This window comes from Micropterus dolomieu, linkage group LG02, assembly GCF_021292245.1.
Source record: "Micropterus dolomieu isolate WLL.071019.BEF.003 ecotype Adirondacks linkage group LG02, ASM2129224v1, whole genome shotgun sequence".
NCBI lineage: Eukaryota > Metazoa > Chordata > Actinopteri > Centrarchiformes > Centrarchidae > Micropterus > Micropterus dolomieu.
In genome coordinates this window covers 207,291-217,179 of record NC_060151.1, presented here as the reverse complement: position 1 = coordinate 217,179, position 9,889 = coordinate 207,291, and positions in this window count along the sequence as shown.

Below are 9,889 nucleotides of genomic sequence, written 5' to 3'. Positions count from 1 at the left end.
CGAGGGAGACTGACAGTCATGTTTAGCTTCTTCCATTTTCTAATGATTGCTCCAACGGTGGACCTTTTTTCACCAAGCTGCTTGGCAATTTCCCCGTAGCCCTTTCCAGCCTTGTGGAGGTGTACAATTTTGTCTCTAGTGTCTTTGGACAGCTCTTTGGTCTTGGCCATGTTAGTAGTTGGATTCTTACTGATTGTATGGGGTGGACAGGTGTCTTTATGCAGCTAACGACCTCAAACAGGTGCATCTAATTTAGGATAATAAATGGAGTGGAGGTGGACATTTTGAAGGCAGACTAACAGGTCTTTGAGGGTCAGAATTCTAGCTGATAGACAGGTGTTCAAATACTTATTTGCAGCTGTATCATACAAATAAATAGTTAAAAAATCATACATTGTGATTTCTGGATTTTTTTTTTAGATTATGTCTCTCACAGTGGACATGCACCTACGATGACAATTTCAGACCCCTCCATGATTTCTAAGTGGGAGAACTTGCAAAATAGCAGGGTGTTCAAATACTTATTTTCCTCACTGTATATATATATTTAATGAGCCTGATTTGTGTAGCTTTGTGTGTTACACGTGATAAACCGGCAGCAGATACACTTGGGCAATGGCAGTGCCTGATTTAATGTAATTAAGATGAGCTTGAACATCAACATAAGTGGGTTTTTAGTTAATATTGGCTCAACTTTCAGTTTGTAGCCTAACTCACTAGCAACTGGAACAGGAATGCTATCCTGAGAATCCTCCGTTTTTTTAAGATTTCTCAAATTAATTCAGTGATAGCTTAGTTCAGTACATCCAATGGTAGGCCTACACACCAAACATGAACTGTTATTAGTTTATTCGGCTAGCTGTATATTAAGAATCATACACAGATTAAAATGTTCGGTAATTTTTGTTCAGCCTCTCTAGGCTACTTTGATCCTTTATTTTCTTTGTGAGATGGAATAATTTAGTAAGTTGTGCGGTGCTGCAGAGAGCCTCCAGCTGCAGGAACACATGGGTTATGCGGAAAATCACTAGCTCAGACTTCATCCAGCAAGAGGGAACGACCTCTGAGCGTCCAGTGTGCCGGTTCCACTGGCAACACAACTCATAGTAGGGTGAACGGAGAGGGAGCGGGGAGCTGGAGTGTACAGGGTGAGGGAGAGGAGGTCGCACACTGGACGTAGCCTCGAGAAAAAAAACCCTTGATAAACATATTCGGGTATTTTCTTAGATCGCTCAGGTAACCAGCTGCTTCAGATCAGCCCAAAACAAAATGCTTCCTTCATGCTGAGTGAAATTTTGAGTGTTTGAGGCTCTGTAATATAGTGCTCACTTCTACAATCATATTCGCCACAGTTGATATGAGATACGATACGTCCTGGAAAGAAATAGCCTTATTTAAAATTAAATATAAAAATATTTAGCCTAATATTGACTTTTTGTTTCACAGGATACACGAACACAAGTCTCCAAATTCAAAGGTTCTGGCCCTCCTTTCAGCCAAACCATGTTCTAACTGAGTCTTTTCTGTTAAATATCATATACCTGCCTTTACCGTCATAAACTGAGCTACAGGGCTTCCCCCATTGCGCTGATCTATGACGCTATAGGGATCCCCAGTGCGTTACAAACAGACACCGAAAGGCCTTGACCTTGCCATATGTGACAAGTCGGGGAGTGAGAACGGGTTGTAGGGATACAACACCGGTCAAAGATTGAACAAAACGTAGCTCCTTTGTTTTCAGTTATGGCTTTAAAACAGAAAAACTAAACAGATGTCTGTTTTTTTGTTTGTAGTTTATACCATTTTTTTTGTGAGAGATATCGCCAGTCTATTATTAAAAGTGTTGATTAAGTCATCGCACGCAAGGGGGAGGGTTGGTGGGGACATGTTACTAACATGAATTGTGTTTCCGTGGTTGTGAGTGGGACCATAAACATGCATGCATGTTAAATTCATGGAGTTCAGCACCTTTAAAAATTCAGTGACTTGTGAGTTGGCTGTATCTTCCATATGCAAGTTAAAATCCCCTAGGACCACAGTGCTGACAATTGATAGCGTTTCTGTGAACAACTCTAAAAAGACACATTGTTTGGGTGTGGTGTGTAGATGGTTATGACTATGGATTTTCACCAAAGTTACTGTAAGTCATAAACCATTAAACATTTCTTCTGTAGTTGCTTCACTTCCAGTGGAGTCAACAAGCATAAATACGGACAATGCCACTTGCAAACCCACATTTTATCGGAGGTGGTTTTAACACGTTATAAGCATTCTGCTGCCACCTAGCATCTGCAGGTATCAAGTGCATCCTTATCAGCTGCCACTAGCGGTGCGGTTTTAGGATTGCAACCAGATGTGTACTCATGAGCGAGCAAAATCCAAAAACAACCGCTTTCATACAGTGATCCCACAATAAAAAAATGCAGTAACATCGACATGCCGGCAGTGGCTTTTCACCATAGACCAGCGAATCCCTAAGTGTGTTGCGAAAAGAATGACAGGAAAAATGTAATGCTGGTCTAGTAGTGTAACAACTACAACAATAATTTTTTTTGTGGAATTTTTTTGGATTGATTGCAAAGTTTAACCATCACAGTATGAGAAAAGGTTTACTGCCACTGTTACTTTTTAAATGAAATAAATATATAACACTACATCGTGATGCAGAGTTGCAATGAAAAGAAGACAGATGCATGCTGTGTTTAGGCGCAGTGAGTGGGTATGGAGAGAGCGACTGACTTAAAAGCCGTCACTTTCAAGAGTGTCATTGAGTGAAGCCCCCTAGCTGTGAGCTTTGGGCATGTTCACTGGTGTAACAGGGACACTGGGCTGCTTGTCATCATATAAACAGATCATCATACTGTGATGTTTATTGCACCTTCAGTAATATCGGCTGCCTTCTCTTCAACACAACTCCGCTGCTCAACAGAGCAAAGTGTTGATAGGCTATTAATCGCGACGTTTAAGCAATCAGGGCAGGACACTGAGCAAATAAATAAGTAAATAAATAAGTAAAAATACATTTATATGTACACATATTTTTAACAATATATATGTATACATATTTTTAACACACACACACACACACACACACACACACACAAACCCAACATACACAGGATATCTTTCAGTTATCTGGTTTCACTAAGCCTAACAATCGCGGTCGGGATAAGCAGTACCACGAAGCTGGTTATCAACTCGGTAACTCAGGGTTTCCCAATCCAGCCATGAGCGCATTCACATAAAAGAGACGGAGTTAGCAGCAGACATGAACAAGTCTACTTTCAGCAGAGCGACATATTTTACAAATGAGCAAACTGTAACACAGAAAAGCGACATAGACAGAAATTCGCAGACAGTGTGAATGCCTTAATGAACAGGCGTAGTCTATAATAATGTGTTGATTTGACGTGTTCTAATGAGCTGTATGAAAATATCAGCCTTATTCATTATCCATTCATGCCATAAAATGTGCTCAGATAGTGGCTGAAAGACTGAATCTCAACATTTAGGCTACTGAAAACTCACCCATTACCTGCGCCCACATCGCAAAAGGTGGGGCGGAACATGACCAGTCTCTGTAGTAGGCCAATAAGAAAGCTACTAACCTAAAATAAATAGCCTACGTTCATATTAAAATTTAGTATTTCAATATCCCTACCAATCTACTGATAATATTCAGCCTTACATTAGAAAAATGAAACCCATTTATTTTAACAGCTGTGACAGGCTATGTGAAACGGACTGGGAGCAAATAAAAAATATTAAACACATTTCAAAGCAGTAAGTAGGCTCAGCCTACTGTAAAAACCTGTAAGCAACAATAGCCTAAGGCTTTTAATCAGTCTCCATAGGATAATACTGCTATAGCTTACAAGAGTTTCTCTGTATCACCACAGCAAACATAAAGCAGTTTTAAAACAGTCCGTGGGATTTCCTACAGATGGTAATGTCATTTTCCCAGAGAGCTGATTGGTCAGTAGCGTTTTCATAGTGTTGATCTCTTATCTGGAACATAACCTGCTCCGGAGCAGGTTAGCCGTTCAGTATAAGTTACCATGGCGATCTACCCCGGTAAGAAGTGAACCACCTTTGTGGTGCTGAAAACCCAGGGTTAACCTCGAAGTTACCTGGATAAGCTCAAATCCTTCTTCGTGGTACAGGCCCCTGGGGGAGGAGGAGCAACAATGTGACATTTGAAAGTGCATTATTTTCAATGTCAAAATGTATGTCTAACCCTAACCCTAACCCTTGAGCAGCTGTTGTCACAGTTCTGCTGAAGACGGAGCCACGGTGAATGAAAAAGACCAACAAAAGCCATTATTAAACATATGGCTCTTTTTCTTCTCTACCTTGATATCATCTGCTCATAAATTCCCTTTCTTCCACCTGAAATCCACTGGACTGCGAGCTCTCTTCTGACTTGTGTGCGTGCCACTTGTCCGTGCGGACAAGTTAGTTGTGGGGCAGTTGCATTGTACAGCGCCAGCAACCGTAATTAAAAGAACAAGTTGTGAGTACTTGTCATAATTCGGCAGAAATGTGACATGTAAAGAGAACAATGACAAACGTGAGTCTCCCATGAAAATAGGGAGGATTAGCTCACCGGAGCTAACCTCTGTGGCTCTGTTTACCTCTGTACAACAGCGTGCTGCGTGTGACATTGTGTTATTCTAAGCATGCGGGTCACTTTCAGGCCGTGAAGAGTACACATTGGAGTCTGATATGGGCCACATTTAAACAACAGTGTGAACTGTCAAACAAAAAAAATTGGATCTTTGGAAAAAGTCTGATTTGAGCATTAAGGCCTGCAGTCTGAACGTAGCCTGAGAGTGGCTAGGAACCTGGGGGTCAAGACTCAGTTTGGGAGCACGATTCAGTGAGCATCAGCTGCATTATCTCCCTGTGGTGCCTATAATAGAAGAAAAAGAATGACTTAAGATGGTTTGAGGACACCGCAAACTCAGCACAGAAAGGACCACAGGTGGATGAATTAGCAATTCACAAGTGATTGAATAAGAAGGCACTGGTGATCACCCCAATCAGTTGAGGCACATGGCCGCTCACCCTGAGTCATGGTAATGCTCGAGGTTTGTGCCTCTTTAAAGGAAGTTTTTCCTTGCCTTTATCGCCAAGTGCTTGCTCATGGTGGGAAATGTTTGGGTTTTGTTGTGAATTGGGGCTATATAAATAAAATTAAATTGAATTGAATAGTAATGGTGATAATAACTTTTAGATAAACATTTTCTGTTGCTATTGGCACCGCCTTTTACAAAAGTTAGCTTAATACATTCCCCGTGCTTCCTTTTCCAATGCAGAGGAGTGTATTTCTGTCACGGATAGGCTTACATGTGCTTCAGCATTAAATGTGAAATAAATACATTAAGATCAAAATGTAGTGGTGTTTGAAGGAGCTACTGTTTGTAACATGATCAGTAACATTATGGTCCACTGACACCTTTGACAATACCATACTCAAAACAAAGATGTGATTATAAAATGTATTAGTTTCAGGTGTGTGACAGTGATCCAACAGAAATAAGCCCCAAATCATTACTTTACAAGGCTTTGAGGAGTGAGGAGCTTTCTTGTCTTGATGTCAGTGGCCTCTGTTGTGCTGATGGCTCTGATCTTGTTCTTCCTATTCAGCTGACTCTCGGGACCTGCATTACTCTGTGTAGATGTTTGGCTGTGGCAGACCATGCCTCCTCATGGTTTCCGTTTGCCTGCAAGATACCAAGGTATTTGTTGCTGTCCTGAACATCTCCAGTGTTGCCTTCTGGTAGTTCATCCCCCTTGGTTCTGATAATTTACCTTGATGACGGTTATTTATTCCTGGTTGTTCTTTTGGGGTATTTTCCATGTTGCTCTTGTTCTTCTTCTCCTTCTTCTTGTCCTATTCTGAGAAAAAAATGTGGTTGTCTCAAGACAGGAGCTCCCACTGATTCCTTCTCTGCTTTGGCCATAAAGAAAAAAAAAAGTAACGTTAGCCGTTAGTTACGGGCAGAAAAGCTAAATTGACCCCACTAACGAGCATAAAACATGGCTCAACAACATGGACATTTAAATAAACATTTAGCTCAACAGTCAAGGTTTGTTTTTAGCTTCACGCCATTAACATTAGCTAAAGGCTATGGGAATTCACACTGCTTAAATTAGCCTAGCAGCTAGCAGACTTTCCCTCTGATTAGAGCTTAACAAATTACATGTATAATATATATTATGTCTTACTTACCGCTGGTTTAAATTGCTGAATTGAAATTCCTGACACAACACCATGGTTGAATTTCAGTCTGCATGCACGTTTTGTTGAGAGCAGCTGATATTGCCTTAGCGACAGCATCAAGCTAGCGCTTTCAGGCAGCTCTGCTGTACTTGCGGAAATGACGTTGTCGGCAGGCAATGTCATGTGGTCTCCAAAAACTGCCGAGTGACACAAGTCGATTTTCTTTCCACCGGCGGAAAGTTTGTTTCAACACTCCATGTGTGAAGAACTGAGATCGACAAATACAAGCTGGACTCACAAATGCCTGTTCAAAAGTGACAAATTAGGAGGATATTCACAAATGCTTCTCAACAATTTCTAAATTAAAAGTGGACTCACATGCCTATTTGAAAGTTATACATGTTAGGAAGATATTCACAAATGTGGTTAATTTATTTGTAAATAATTAAATATATTCACAGATATTTTTTTTTGTGTATTATCTGTTTTATATTTGCAAAATATTTTTGTGAATTTACAAATCTTCATTTTGTGTTTGTGGAAAGTGGTTTATATTTACAGATTACAATTTACACAGATCGCTCATCTGTTCACACAAATAATATTGAAACAAAATGACCTCCATACGTTTAATACCTCGTTTTGGTGCCATCAATAAATAAATATTAGTTGTCTTATTCATCACGTTTCAAGTTAAACCAGATTTGACGCTTGAGACACAACATTACATTATAGGACCCGCTAATCTCGATAGCAGTATTGATTAGCTCGGACATTATTGAAAGTTAGTTGAAATTAAGAGAATTCAGTGTTATTGTAACATTCCATTGTGCACTACTAACACCTGGAGTGAAAAATCCTGAAAGTGTGGATCCTTAAGTTTCGTTTCTTTTGACACTGTCCGGTGTGACATTGACCACTCCCACTTTTCCGGTGAAGAAGCGCCTTCCAGAATCTGCGGTCGCCATTTTCTCTGTCGATGTGGTAAGTTTTATTTGATAAAATTGAATGTTTTAGGTTGAAATTAGCATAAGTATCAATAAGTGTGAAGTTATTTGCGGTCATATTACAATGTATACTTTGTAAGTGTCAAATTCCATTTTAAACTGTGTTTTGTCAAACTGGTCGATTGTTGCATAACATTAACGTTAGCAGAAGGAGAATATAATGAACATTATCCAATAATATGCTTACTTTTTAATAAACGTGTTTTTCTATCTTTTCACTTGCAAATGTCTTAGTCTTGTCTGCTTGGGGAAATTTGAGAGGCAGGGGAGGTCAGTGTGAGCATAGGTATGTGAAGTTCCCTTGTTGTAATGTGTCTATATTGTGGTCAGTGGTGAGTTATGGTAATGTTAGTTGTTTTGGTTTAACGTTAGTTACAGCCTCGCAAGCCATAATTACCACTGGCAGCGTTAAGTGCTTCTTTGAGCCTTATTAGTAAAGCATGGCGGCTCAGGCACTCTCAGGCATGGCTCTCTGTATTCTTCCTTTCAGTGGCCAATTAACGTTAGCGACAGACCGCAGATTTGGGTAACGTTAACTTAAGTAACTTAATGAGTTGCATTTAACGCTACTCTGTTATATGTTCTCGAGCAACTTTTAAATAAGTCTTACTTGATTTAGTATGAATGCAGCACTGTTTAACTCTGGAGTAACGTTGATTATCTCAGTAAAGTCATTACATTAAACATTTACATTACTCTGTTAACGCTACATCGGGAAGGATATAACATCATATTACTCGCGCCATACTAATGTTGTTGTTCATGCATGTTGTCCTACTACAGTCATGCCTTGCCTCCACTGGCTATCAAAAAGGACTAGCAGTAACAGACGAGTTAATTGCGCATTGTCTTCCAATTGTGAACGCTGGTATGAACCGTGTTGACAATGAGCTGACTGCGAGCAGCAAGCGTGTCGGTTGTGATATGCTAAGTAATGTTGGCAAATTTGTCATGCATCAAAGCTACAATGAGGCCACTCCTGCTTCCCTGCTAATATAAATATTAAATAATGGTGTGCAAGTTTAGTCATGCTCACCAGTGTAACCTGATGAGGAGAGAGAATAGTACAGTTCAAATTAAGAGCAAGAAACCAAAACAAAGCAATACTTATCTAATATGAACATATCTGTATCGTACAACATATAACATATTTTATTAAATTATATATATCGTGTGTGTGTGTGTGTGTGGTTGCGTGTGTATTTATATTTGACATTTTTTCCTTTGAAGGCAGTGATATGCTGGTTCCGGTAGAGTATAAGGGAGTGAGCAAATGGGTCAAGGTATCAAAGACCGAGGATGTCTGGAGTTTTTACAAGGAGGTGGGTGTCTTACTTTTATTCATGCCTTCAGGGGTTTCACTTTTGGTTTATGGTTTAATTTAGAATCATGTCATGTTATAACCATAAGTGAAGTGTTGTTTTCTGTATTAGTGCTGGCAAAATTCAGTCTGCCAGGTTTTACTACCTTGATCCTGAAGGATTCTGGGGGAGTGGAAGTGGAACCAGACATATTGGATGAACTTTTGAAGTCATCTCAGGTATCTTTCAAGGCCTTCACTGAAGATTGCAATGGCAAGAGATTGCAGCCTTCTTTTTCTCTCAGAATGATTTGTTTAATGTACTCATTAATAGCTAGTGGATCTCTGTTATTAATCGTTTATACTAAATCATGCAACACAATCTATGAGTTTGTTCTTGGGCAACAGTGTTGAGGAGACTTAAGAGGCCTCATCTCTATCATAGTGGTCACAGTCACGTGCATCTGAAGGGTCCTCATCGAGTTCAGACTCAACAATAAAACTTGAAACCAAAGCTTGAAAAAAAACAGCTGATCGAAGGACCCCCTCATTGCCACATTGCAAGAGATGTAAGTTTTCTTTAAACTGGGGTTTAATATGTTTTAAGTTAAGTATGCATCTTTGTTTTTCTATATGAGTAAATTTTTTGTCATTATGTGGCTCCTTGCTACTTTTAAAACATAGAGTATTACTAATGGCCCATAATTTAAATAAACAGATGTATGTACTTCTGTTTTTTATTAATAAAAAGAAAATATGAGAAGTATCAGCTGGAGACACAGACTTTGTCACTTGAGAATAAGGGAAATGGATGATTCTGGGTGAGGACTGATTACAGCTGTAGTACTGAGTTCAGCACATCCTGAATATATGGGTGCTGCACTTCCGAGCCGATGTTATTAACTAGGATTTAGAAAATCGATTTTTGACTTTTGTGAATCGGTTTAGAATTGAATTTTCTAGTCCAGAAATGTACATACCTCTGATATTTACATTAGGGTTTGGAACGTTACACATTAATTAATTAACGCTGACTGTACTGACTAAGTCCTAACATAGTCTAGTAACTGGTTGCTAATACAGCGGATTAAGTTTAGACGTGTGCCCGTGCAGCGTCTTAAATATCAAACGGGGACTTCGGTAATGTTACTATTAACTAGCAAGTTTATTTTCCTCCATATCTCATACAGTGGCATTATCTTTGCTCGTAATACATGTAACCAACACCGTCGTGCCTTGCTCACCCCCAGGCTAGACGCTAGCACAGTCAAAAACTGTTTGCTTCTCTGTGCTACACAGCTGTAGCCTATTTAACTTAAGTTAAAATTATAGCCTACATAACTTGATAACCTGATA